Below are 12,202 nucleotides of genomic sequence, written 5' to 3'. Positions count from 1 at the left end.
AGCTGTGAGCCACAAGCCACAAGTGCCACTGAGCCAGGAGTGCACAGCTTCAACTACAATATCAAGTCTTATCAGTTTAATCTGATACATCCTCTGAGGACAAGATATTTAATAAATTTTTGGATGAGAGAATACGAGCTTGCTCTGTTCACTCCACACCCTCCTGGTATTGATGGAAGGAAGGAAGGAGAGAGAGGGGGAGATAGCAGTAGGGCACACCTGTAATCCCAGCACTCAAGAAACTGAGACAGGAGGATTGTAGTTCAAAGTCCACCTGGGCTATATAACAAGATCTGTCTCAAAAAACAACAAACCAAACCAACAATTTAAAAACCAAATCACACAGAAATCCCTGGTTGCTTAAGAACATGCCAATACACTCTCCTGGGAGGCAGGCTCCATGCAGATGAAGTATCTCAGGCAGGAAGGATGTGAACCAGACGGAAAAGGCCCTGAAACTAGGAAGGTGGGAAGAGTTGGAGAGAAAAGCTAAACCTGTTCTGCGGAAGAGGGAAGAAGGCCAAGTAGGGCTTTGTCCAGGGTTCTGATCATCCCAATGAAAGACCCTTATGAACCCTGGGGAGCCCAATCTGAGCAAATAAGCACACGGGGGGGGGGGGGGGGGGGGGGGGGGAATGGGGGGAGGGTTAAAAAAAAGAACTCCTAAAGCAGTTGTTTTTTTGTTTTTTTGGTCGTGGGGCTTGAACTCTGGGCCTGGGCACTGTCCCTGTACTCTTCAACTCAAGGTGAGCTCTACCACTTGACCCACAGCACCACTTCCAGTTTTCTAGTGGTTTTTATTGGTGATAAGAGTCTCATGGACTTTCCTGCCCAGGCTGGCTTTGAACTGTGATCCTCAGATCTCAGCCTCCTCAGTAGCTAGGATTACGGGCGTGAGCCACCGCTGCCCAGCTTCCTAAAGCAGTTTTTAAATAACCCATGTTTAAATCCACACATTGTCTAGAAAGTTTGTTAAATGGTCTGTCCCCTTATGTTCCACCAAGGTCATAGGACTGTCAGTACAAACTCACAATGTAATGCCAATCCTCCTGATAACAAAGTCTTCCTTTTGCTCTAAATATAAGCCACAGGTTTTTGGGCAACCTCTATCCAGTGGGTTGGAAAAAGGGAGGAAGAGGCTTAAGTCAGTGTGGGAAGAGAGACCTGGAGTAGACAGGAGTGGGAAGGGGCATTTGGGACATAGCAGAAAGGTTAAGATCTAGATATGGCAGCTGACGTGCATAAAGTATTTCCTAATGATCAAAAATTGTTACCTATAAAAGAAATTTTGAGAGACTGGGCATGGTGGTATATAAGAGGATTTTGAGTTTGAGGCCAACCTGGGCTATATATAAAAAATAAAGTAGGCTGGGAATGTGGTTTGGAGGGAGAGTGCTTGCCTAGCATGCATGAAACCCTGGGTTCAATTCCTCAGTACCACATAAACAAAAAAGGCCAGAAACGGCAAGGTAGCTCAAATAGTAGAATGCTATCCTTGAGCAAAAGAAGCTAAAGGACAGTGCACAGGCCCTGAGTTCAAGCCCCAGGACTGGCAAAGAAAGAAAAGAAAAAAGAACTACAATTGTGTGTGTGTGTGTGTGTGTGTGTGTGTGTGTGTGTGTGTGTGTAAATAATATAAAGTCTACCAGAGGAGCTCAACCCACTTCCAGGCACTTTTAGGAATGCTGCCTCCAGAATCTAGTTTAGATGGTGGTTAATTCCTCAGGAAAGCAGGGGAATGAAGACTGCTTCTATTCCTCTCAAGAGTCCTAGCTAGCCAAAGGGAAACCAGTCTCAGCCAGCAGGAAGGGCATTACTTGCTGGATTAATGCTTGCCTGGTCATGAATTTTCTTCAAAGCAGATGCTGATTTCAAGCTGAAATTGTGTTTTACTCTTTGTACTCAGTGTCGTGGGTGTGGCTCAGTGGTAAAGCATTTGTCTAGCCTTGGGTTTAATCCCTAGCACCAAAAGTACCAAAACAAAAAAATATACCCAGCTTATGTCCATATGTATGTGAGAAATGCAAATGCTGAAAAAAGCTATTATACATCAAGAAATGTTACCAAAAAATATTTATATTATTTATTAGAACCGTCTTCATGACTGGGGGTGTAGCTTCAGTGGAAGAGTACTTGCTTAGCATGCAAGACATCCCCAGCACTGGAGGAAAAAAAAAGGCCTCCCAATTAGCCTAAGACACTGACAAGTGGGCTGTTTGTAGTCATCTTGTCTCACAGTTTAGTGCTCCCCAAGCACACTCAGCAGAACAGCTACAGAGATCCTCAAGCTTCCCTTAAAATGACTCATCAGAAAGTTGCTTTTCAGCAGAGGCCTTTGCCACCACCCAGGACACCTGGCTTCATAGTGTTAAATATTTCTCTACCAGGTGGGTCTACATAGCAAAATAGTAGTAGTAGTAGTAGTTAGCAATAGCTAAAAAATAGGAAATAAAATTGCCAGGCACCAATAGTTCACACCTCTAATATAACAACCCAGAAGATGTTGGTTCAAGGCCTGCTTGGTTGTTTCAACTCCATCGCCAAAAAAAAACAGCATAGTCAGGTGCCAGTGGCTCACCTGTAATTCTAGCTACTGAGGAAGCTGAGATAGCAAAGTCTATGAGACTCTAATCTCCAACTAACTGCCAAAAAAGCTGAAAGTAGAGCTATGGCTCAAGTGCTAAGAGTACTAGTGTTAAGCATAAAAGTTCAGGGCCAACGTCCAGGTCCTGAGTTCAAGTCCCAGGACTGGCATCAAAACAAACAACAACAACAACAAAAAAAAACAGCAGAGAGCCCAGCTGAAGGCATGGCACAAGTGGTAGAAAGCAGGCAAGCCAAGCGCGAGTCCCGAATTTAAAACACCTTATGGGGATGGAAAAAACGTTGACGGTAAAGCTGACTGTTGCACCCAGTACCAACTCATCCTGATGCCAACTAAGAGTTGTACATCTGGATCCGTGACTTAAGTGCAGAACGGAAGCAACACCAAACCGAAGGAAACGACAGCAAGTTTCCTCCGCTCAGTGTCGTTGCAAAGGGGTGCACTGACGGTGGGGTGTATCAGGTCATAAAACTCTGAGAAAAATCTTAACACACCCTTTACTTCACTTGTTTCGGATACTTTTAGCAGCAACTTTGGAAGGCACATAACAGGCAGGTACCTAACAGCAGTACACCACCTCTGACCATGAGTTAACCAAGCTTAATTTTTATTTTCTATCCCAAACTAGTTATAAAGCACTTGAGCTATTATTTGGGCTAGTACAGGTGTCCAGTGAATGACCTTTTGACATCAGAGCTCCTAAAGCTCCACCCTTAAAGGATGCTAACGCCGCCATTTTCTGAGCAGACCTATTTATAGCCACGAACTTTGAGCACGCATGCGCATGCCCTAGAGCGCTCGGCCTGCCCTCACCTGCAGCCACCTGTCCTCCCCCCTCGGACCTGCCGCTTCTGCGTGCCACACCCTGACCTCAGGAAGACTGGGCCACACCTGCATTTACACGCAACAAATTCCCTGGCAAAACCTGTCATTTCTGTAACTGGCGCGCTACACGCTGGGTGGGAGTGGGCTCTGTCAGGGGCCGGGGCGGGCACGGTGGCAGGGTGCCCGGGAGCTCCCACGGCCTCACGTCGCGACACCACGCCCTCCGCGAGGGGCGGGATGCGTGAGCGCGGCTTCTCCCCGAGCCGCCTCAGAGACCAAGGTCACTGCCGTGACCTGTGGACGCCGAGGACATAAGGACGGCGGCCGGACAAAGACTCGCGCGGACGACGGGGTCGCGGCCGGGGCCGTCACGTGACGACACCGCGACCTTGGGGGTCACCCGGTCTCCGCCGCGCCCTACATCCGCCGAGGACGCCCGCTCCGTCACTCACAGCCAATGGCTCGGAGTCCTCGCGCGCGCCCGCCGGGAGGTCTCCGCCGTCCAATTGGCCGGCACGTCTGTCCGTCAAGCTCCGTCCCCTCCCACCACCGCCGCCTCGGTCCGCCTGGATCCGTCCGGCTCCACTGCCTTCACCTACGTGCCCGCGGCTCCAAGGGCGCAGAGGCCTCGCCCTCCACCACACCGCCCCGGCCGACCAGCGCCTCACCTCCCAGCGTGAGCCAGGCCCGAAGGCAACGCGCGGTTACCTGTCTCTGACTCTGCTCCACCCGAATGAAACGCCGACACCCTACTCCGGGGCACCAAACTCTCCGGCCCGCCCCGGCGTGCCCCGTCAGCGCGTAGCCCGGCCCCAGAGGAGGCCCGCCCCGCCTGCTGTGGGCGTGGCGGTGACGTCACAGACTCGCGCCGCCATTGCGGGTCCTCCACGCAAATGAGGGCTGCGGGGTCCGGGCCCGCTGGCGGCCGGGAGTGGCCTGTTGGTCTTCGCTGAGACCAAATTGAATCCGTGGGCTTCGGTGTTTGCGTGGCCACTGGAATAAGATGCCTGTGCAGAGCGTCGTGGCACATGCTTATAGGCCCAGCATTTGGGAAGTGGAGGCTGTAAGGTCGCAAGTTCGAGATCTGCCTGGGCTACAAAGGGAAACTATGCATACGTAAAATTAGGGGGAAATTTTTGTCTCAGAATTGTCGACACATGGTAAATTGTGGTCAACCATATATTATGTCTGCTTTGCAGTTTGTCCTCGTTACAAGCGGAAGAAAACCGCAGTTCAAGCCTATATCTAATTCCAGGCTTGTTAACCCTTTTGGCAGAAGACAATCAGACCCTAGGCTCAAAGCTTTAAGGGGGGGGGGGGGGGGGGGGCGGGGCTGGGAAGGTGGCTCTGTGATAGAGTGCATGCCTTGCATGCTAGAGGCCCTGGGTTCCATTCCTCAGCACCGCATAAGCAAAAAGAAAAAAAGCTGGAAGTGGCGCTGTGGCTCAAGTGGTAGAGCGCTAGCCTTGAGCTGAAGAGCTGACAGCGCCCAGGCCCAGAGTTCAGGCCCCACTACTGGACCCAGAAAAAACAAAAAAAAAGCTTTAAGTGGGCAGTAATAGAGTTAGACCTTAAACTGCTTTGTCATTGTTAGAGGATCGGACACATCCATCCTAGGGGACCACACAGAGGCAGGCAGGCACAGAAGAAAGATTATTATAAGGATTTATTAGAGGAGCCATATTTCCCCCAAGAGGGAGCACATGGCCTCATTCACCATTCAGGTAGCCGGAGGGTCTGAGGGATCGGAAGTGAGGTAGATTGGAGTTCAGGTGGGTCTGGGCGGAGAGAAGGAGGGGCCAGCTGTATGGAGGGAACTCCAGGAATGGGAGGGGGCCCAGGTGTGGGTGGAGCTGAGGACCAAACTGTCATCAAGTATGTTGACAGTTTATCCTTGATAAATATGACAAGTAATATGTTTTCCTATTTATGCTAATCATAGTTTTCTTTTTAAATAAATGACTCCATTTAAAGAGTATATTAACTAGATAGCAGGATGAGATATTTGCATCAAAACGACTGACAGAGAAGAATCATAGTTCCAGACTCTAATGTCCTGGAAATACTGTAGCTACAAGATAAAGAACTACTTGTAAACAGAACTGTGTCTTGTGGCATAGCAGAAGTTTTGGGGGAAGGGGTCGAAGAGACAGAGATCACTGCATGATAGCTTCATAGAGCACAAATATCTGAATTTTGGCCAATATTCAGAGCAAAGTGATGGCACCACCAACAGGTGTGATAGACTAAAACAATTTCTAAAAGAATGGTGATTTTGTGTGAGTGTGTGTGCGTGTGCACCAATCCTGAGGCTTAAACTTGGCCTGGATGCTGTCCCTGAGTTTTTGGACTGAAGGTTTGTGTGCTACTACTTGAGCCACAGCTCCACTTCTAGCTTTTCAGTGGTTGATTGGAGATAAGAATTTCATGGAGCTGGGAATGTGGCTTAGTGGTAGAGTGCTAGCATACAGGAAGCCATGGGTTCAATTCCTCAGTACCACATACACAGAAAAAGCCAGAAGAGGCACTGTGGCTCAAGTGGTAGAGTGCTAACTTTGAGCAAAAGAAGCTCAGGGAGGAAGTGGCGCTGTGGTTCCAGTGGTAGAGTGCTAGCCTTGAGCTGAAGAGCTGAGGGACAGCGCCCAGGCTCAGAGTTCATGCCTCAGGAATGGCAAAAAATACATAAATAAAAGTTTCATGGACTTTCCTACATGGCTGGCTTTGAACTGCATTCCTCAGTTCTCAGCCTCCTAAGTAGTTAGGATAACAGGTGTGAGCCACTGGTGCATGTCAGTTTTCCTTTTTTTTAAGAGGAAAATACAGTGCATAATAGCAAAATTGGGCTGATATATGAGCAAGAATCTGAAAACTGGTAAGTGAAGGGACCAAGGAACAACCCTCATATGCTGTTGCTCCCACTTAAAACGTGGTGAAGCCTGTAATCCTAGCTACTCAGAAGGCTAAGAGCTGAGAATTGCAGTTTGAAGCCAGCCTAGGCAGGAAAGTCCTTTTTTTGTTTTTCAGTCGTGGGACTTGAAATCTGGGTCTGGGTGCTGTCCTTCAGCTCTTAAGCTCAAGGCTAGCACTCTACTACTTGAGCCATAGCACCACTTCCGGTTTTCTGGTGGTTTATTGGAGATAAGAGTCTCATGGGCTTTCCTGCCCAGGCTGCTTTGAACCACTGATCCTCAGATCTCAGCCTCCTGAATAGCTAGGATTACAGGCAAGAGCTCCCGGCACCAGGCCAAGAGATTCTTATCTCCAGTTAATCACAGAAAAAGTCAGAAGTGGCTCTGAGGTTCAAGTGGTAGAGTATTATCCTTGAACAAAAGCTGCTTAGGAACAGCACTCAGGTCCAGAGTTCAAGCCCTGGGACTGGCAAAAGGAAAAGAAATGGTGAGCTGGGCACTATTGTCTCATGCCTATAATCTTAACTATTTAGGGGACTGAGATCTGAGGATCCAACTTTGAAGCCAAGCTGGGCAGGAAAGTCCATGAGACACTTATCTTCCCAAAGCTGGAAGTGGAACTATGACTCAAGTGGTAGAGCCAGCCTTGAGTGAAAAAGCTAAGGAAGGAACAGTACCCGGGACCTGAGTTCAAGCCCCAGAACCACACAAAAATAAACAAAAAAGCAACTTGTCACTTTAACAATGTAAGTGTACAAACCATCACCACTATTTCCAAGTAGAAACTCTAGTCATTAGGCAGTAAGTTCCCATTTTTTCTTTTACTTATCTTTTTGGCCAGTTGTGGAGCTTGACTTCTGGGCTGGGAACTACTCACGGCTTCATGTATGCTAGGCAAGCACTCTACCATTAAACCACATTCCTAGCCAAGTTCCCATTTTTCCTTTTCTTCTTTCCCTTGTTAGTTCTTTCTACTTTCTATCTTTACAAATTTGACTACTCTAGTAACCTCACATAAGTGAGGTTTGTGCTTTTGTGTCCATCTTATTGAACTTAGTATAATAGCAAAATGCATTCATTTTAGCATAGATTAGAACTTCATTCCTTTGTATAGCTTAATAATATTCCACTGCATAGCCAGGTGTGGGTGGCTCATACCTGTAATCCTAGCTACTCAGGAGTCTAAGATCTGAGGATTGCAGTTCAAAGCCAGCCAGGGCAGGAAAGTCTGTGAGACTTTATCTTCAATGAACCACCAGAAAACAAGAAATTGTGCTGTTGCTCAAAGTGGTAGAGCCCTAGCCTTGAGTGAAAGGGCTCAAGGACATCAACCAGACCCTGAATTAAAAAAAAAAAATTCCACCATATGTAAACACTACATTATTTTATCCAGTCATCTATTGATGGACATGGGTTGTTTTCATCTTTTAGCTATTACGAGTAATACTGAAATGTAGAATAGCATAAAAGTGTTTGAATACTTGTTTGTAATTGATTTGTTTTGTTTGTTTGTAGTACAAAGGATTGAACCTAGGATTTCATGCTTGGTAGACAAGCATTCTTGAACTACGGCCCCTGCCCTTTTGCTTTTATTTTGTTTTTGCAATACAGTTTTGCAAACTTTCCCAGGCTGGCTTTGAAAATCTGCCTCTGTCCTCCAAAAAGCTGGGATTACAGAAGTTACCACCATTCCCAGCTTATAATTCTTTCTGATATATATCTGGGTATAGAATTGCTGGGTCATGTGGAAATTCTGACTAGCTTTTAAGGAAATTATAAACAACAGTAGCCACATTTTACACTTTTTTTTTGGGGGGGGGGTCCAGTTGTGGGGCCTGAACTCTGGGCCTGGGCACTGTCCCTCAGCTCTTCAGCTCAAGGCTAGCGCTCTACCACTTGAGCCACAGTGCCACTTCTGGCTTTTTTCTTTTTGCTTATGTGGTGCTGAGGAATCGAACCCAGGGCCTCGAGCATGCAAGGCAAGCGCTCTACCACTGAGCCACCTTCCCAGCCCAACATTTTACACTCTTATTAGTGAAGTATGAAGTTTCCAATTTCTCTGAAACCTCACCAACACTTTTGTTGTTTAGCCAGTTGTATCAGAAACATAGACAGGTATTCTTGTCTTTCCCACAATGGCAGAATTTATTGACTAACAACAGTTCCACAAGTTAAGTCAATTATTTTTGGCTCTAATCTGCCAAGTACTACTGAGATTGCCTGATAGGCATGGACCATTGGCAATACAGGTACTTTTATTCCAGCTTGATTACTAGTATTAGGTCTCAGATCACACACTGCACTGCACACAGAACAGTATATGTGATACAGAATGGCTAAGAGATTTTAAAAGGTTGCAGAGTTCAGAGGTGCTGCACTGAAGACAGCAACAAAGAAATAGTACTTACACATAGAAAAGCCTGTGTAGGGGAACCAAATAGTTTTATACATCACTGGCAGAGAGTTGTCAAATTCAAGTCTGCATTGTAAGGTTATTTCAAATTCACCTTGAAGTGGACTATGTGTCACAGGCAGGAGAAAATGCCCATGAGCAGGAGCCCAGAGAGAAGTCATTGACTTTGGCAGTTTTCCTGCAAGTGTCTTGTGACTTGTGACTGGGTGACAGGTTAGCGTGCCTGCCAAGTCTCAATTTGGGACGCCCTCCCTTTTACAGTCCAGATGGGGGGGTTATATCTGGCGTGATCCATAATCCATGTGTCTGATGTTTCTAATATGATTTAATGTATTTGCAGATGGAATTATTCATGGATACATATAAAGCAATTAGTGTCTCGTGGTGTGCTAGCAAGTGGTAGTTGTTTGCTTTTGTAAACAAGATGTAGTGTCATTTTATTTCCTCACTTATACTCAAAATAGAGTAGCTTAGGTTGAAACTGGGGCACTATAAAATAGTAGGTCAAGCTAGACACACGCTTAAAGCTGCTGTTTTCATAGCATAAGATAACCCAGAGCAGGTCCTAACTGGTCTTTTTCCTCCTTTCCTTCCTTTCTTCCTTCTCTCCCTCTCTCCCTTTTTCTTTGGTCCCTTCCTTCCTTCCTTCCTTCCTTCCTTCCTTCCTTCCTTCTTTCCTTCCTTCGTTCCCACCCCCTTTCTCTCTCTTTCTTTTTCTTTTTTTCTTTTCTTTCCTTACTTACTTCCTTTTCTTTCTTTCCTTTTTTGTCTCTTTCCATCTTTCCTTGTTTCACCTTTCCTTCCTTCCTTCTCCTCCTCCCCACCCCAGAGCCTCAGGCTTAGCTATCACTTGAGCTCAGTCACCAGCCCTTTTGCTGTCAGTTTGCTTTTCATATGGGTGCGAGATCTTCCTACCTCTACCTCCTGAATACCTGGGATTACAGATTTATGCCACAATGCTCAGAATACTTCAGAAACAAAAGGTTCCTATAGCCAGGTGCTGGTGGCTCATGCCTGAAATCCTAGCTACTAAGGAAGCTGAAATCTGAGGATCACAATTCCAAGCCAGCCTGGGCAGGAAAGTCCAGTCTCCAATTAACCACTGAAAGGCTGGAAAGGGAGTTATGGCTCAAATGATAGAGCACTAACCTTGAGTGAAAAAGCCAAGGAACACTCCCTGAACCTGAATTCAAACCCCAGTACTGGTGTGTATGTGTACGCATGTTCATTCACACACACACACACACACACACACACACACACACACACATACAATTTTAGCTATCAAGCTAAAAGAGGTAACTCAGTCGCAGAGTATTTGGGGGCCTTGGAAACCTGAACATCTAAAGAAAGTTTTATTATAGCTATGCTAATAAGTATGAAGAGGTACTTTTCTTTCTTTTTAAAAAATCTTTATTATAAAGAGTTGAATAGGGGGTTACATTCATGTAAAGTAATGAGTACATTTCTTTTTTTTCTTTTTTTTGGGGGGGTCCGGTCATGGGGCCTGAACTCAGGGCCTGGGCACTGTCCCTCAGCAACTCAGCTCAAGGATAGCACTCTACCACTTGAGCCACAGCGCCACTCCCAGCTTTTTTTTTCTGCTTATGTAGTGCTGAGGAATGGAACCCAGGACCTCATGCATGCAAGGCAAGCGCTCTACCACTGAGCCACCTTCCCAGCCCCATGAGTACATTTCTTTTTAAACACTATTATCCACTCCCTCATTTTCTCCTGCTTACCTCTCCCTATTCCTCTCCCCTCCAAGTTGTATAGCTCATTTCCAATATAGTGTGTCAAGTGAGTATCATTGTTGCATTAGTTCATCCTTTCTCCTGCTGTTTCTGTGATTCCCTTTCCCTTCCACCGATTGGATAGACTTATATGGGATGCTTCACCAATTTGTATGTCATCCTTGTGCAGGGGCCATGCTTATCTTCTCTGTATTGTTCCAATTTTAGTATATGTGCTGCCAAAGCGAGCACAGGAGGTACTTTTCTTCCTTCCTTCCTTCCTTCCTTTCTTTCTTTCTTTTTCTTTTTTTTTTTTTGTTGGTTGTGGCGCTGTCCCTCAGCTCTTCAGCTCAAAGTGAGCACTCTACCTCTTGAGCCACTGAGCCACAGTGCCACTTTCAGTTTTCTGGTGGTTAATTGGAGATAAGTGGCTCATGGACTTTCCTGCCCGGGCTGGCTTTGAACCATGATCCTCATATCTCAGCTTCCTAATAGCTAGGGTTACAGGCATGAGCCACCAACACCTGGCCAGGAGGTACTTTTCTTTTCCAGTTTTTGAGTAGGTAATTGGACACATGAGTCTCGTGGGGGCTTTTTTGCCTAGGCTGGTTGCAAACTGCAATCCTCAAAACTGAGCCTTCTGAGTACCTAGGATTACAGGTGTGAGCCACAGGCACCCAGTTCTTTCTTTCTTTTTCCTTCCTTCCTTCCTTCCTTCCTTCCTTCCTTCCTTCCTTCCTTCCTTCCTTCCTTCCTTCCTTCCTTCCTTCCTTCCTTCCTTCTTTCTTTTTTTAAATAACAGTACTGGGGAGCTTGAACTCAGGGTCCCACACTTCCTAGACCAGTGAAATACCACTGAGCCACACTTCCAACCCTGTTTTTTGTTGTTTTTTTGTCAGTTATGGGGGTTGAACTCTGGGCTTGGGCGCTGTCCCTCAACTCTTCAGCTCAAGGCAAGTGCTCTACCACTTGAGCCACAGCACCACTTCTGGTTTTCTAGTGGTTTATTGGAGATAAGAGTCTCACAGACTTTCCTGCCCAGGCTGGCTTTGAACCTGGATCCTCAGATCTCAGCCTCCTGAGTAGCTAGGATTACTGGCATGAGCCACCGGTGCCTGGCCCCAACCCTGTTTTTAATGGTTATTTTTAGCATAGAGTTTCACTTGCCACTTGAGCATGTGATGGTGCTTTTATCTATCTATTTCAGGCTTTTCATCCTCACTAGGATCATAGGTACACACCACTGTGCCCATCTTCCCATCCATGGAGATAGAGTCTCATGGAATTTTCTGGCTGGACTGGCTTAGAACCAGGATTCTCCTAATCTCAGCCTCCCATGTAGCTTGGGATGACAGGATGCACCAGTGCACCTAGTTATAGGTTGAGGTCTTGAAATCTTTTCATCCCAGTGTGACCTGGAACTGTAATGTTCCAATTCTCAGTCTTCCAAGTAGCTAGGATTACAGGCATGAGCCATCACTACTCAGCCATCAGTGTACTGTTCTAATTACTGTAGCTTTGTAATAAGTTTTGAAATTGGGAAGTGTGAATTTTCCAACTTTGTTCTTTTTTTCAAGATTGTTTTGGGTATTCAAGATCCCTCTGCAAAACAAAACAAGACAGAGGGTCTGGGAGTGTGGCTCAGTGATAGAGTGCTTGCTTAACATGCTTAAAGCCCTGGGTTCGATTCCTCTGTACCATATAAACAGAAAAAGCC

General features: G+C 46.3%; 1 protein-coding gene and 1 non-coding gene across 4 annotated transcripts in view; both read right to left on the bottom strand.

Moving 5' to 3' along the window:
* The window catches only part of Ogdh (oxoglutarate dehydrogenase), a 78,808-nt gene extending 74,582 nt beyond the window's left edge, over positions 1 to 4,226 (bottom strand). For 2 of the 3 annotated variants that reach the window (XM_042702422.1, XM_042702420.1), the window contains exon 1: positions 4,139 to 4,226. The gene's annotated coding sequence lies outside the window, so the exon portion shown is untranslated. Of the gene's footprint in view, positions 1 to 4,098 lie in introns of all 3 variants that reach the window. The other variant, XM_042702421.1, reaches the window with a different exon arrangement.
* Positions 4,227 to 10,630: 6,404 nt separating this feature from the next.
* LOC122128091 lies at positions 10,631 to 10,737 on the bottom strand. Its single transcript, XR_006151356.1, has one exon. It is a non-coding gene; the product is annotated as a U6 spliceosomal RNA (small nuclear RNA).
* Between the last annotated feature and the right edge of the window lie 1,465 nt (positions 10,738 to 12,202).

This window comes from Dipodomys spectabilis, unplaced genomic scaffold (genome assembly GCF_019054845.1).
Source record: "Dipodomys spectabilis isolate Male_0828 unplaced genomic scaffold, ASM1905484v1 ptg000322l, whole genome shotgun sequence".
Classification (NCBI taxonomy): domain Eukaryota; kingdom Metazoa; phylum Chordata; class Mammalia; order Rodentia; family Heteromyidae; genus Dipodomys; species Dipodomys spectabilis.
This window is presented reverse-complemented; position numbering and strand designations above follow the sequence as displayed.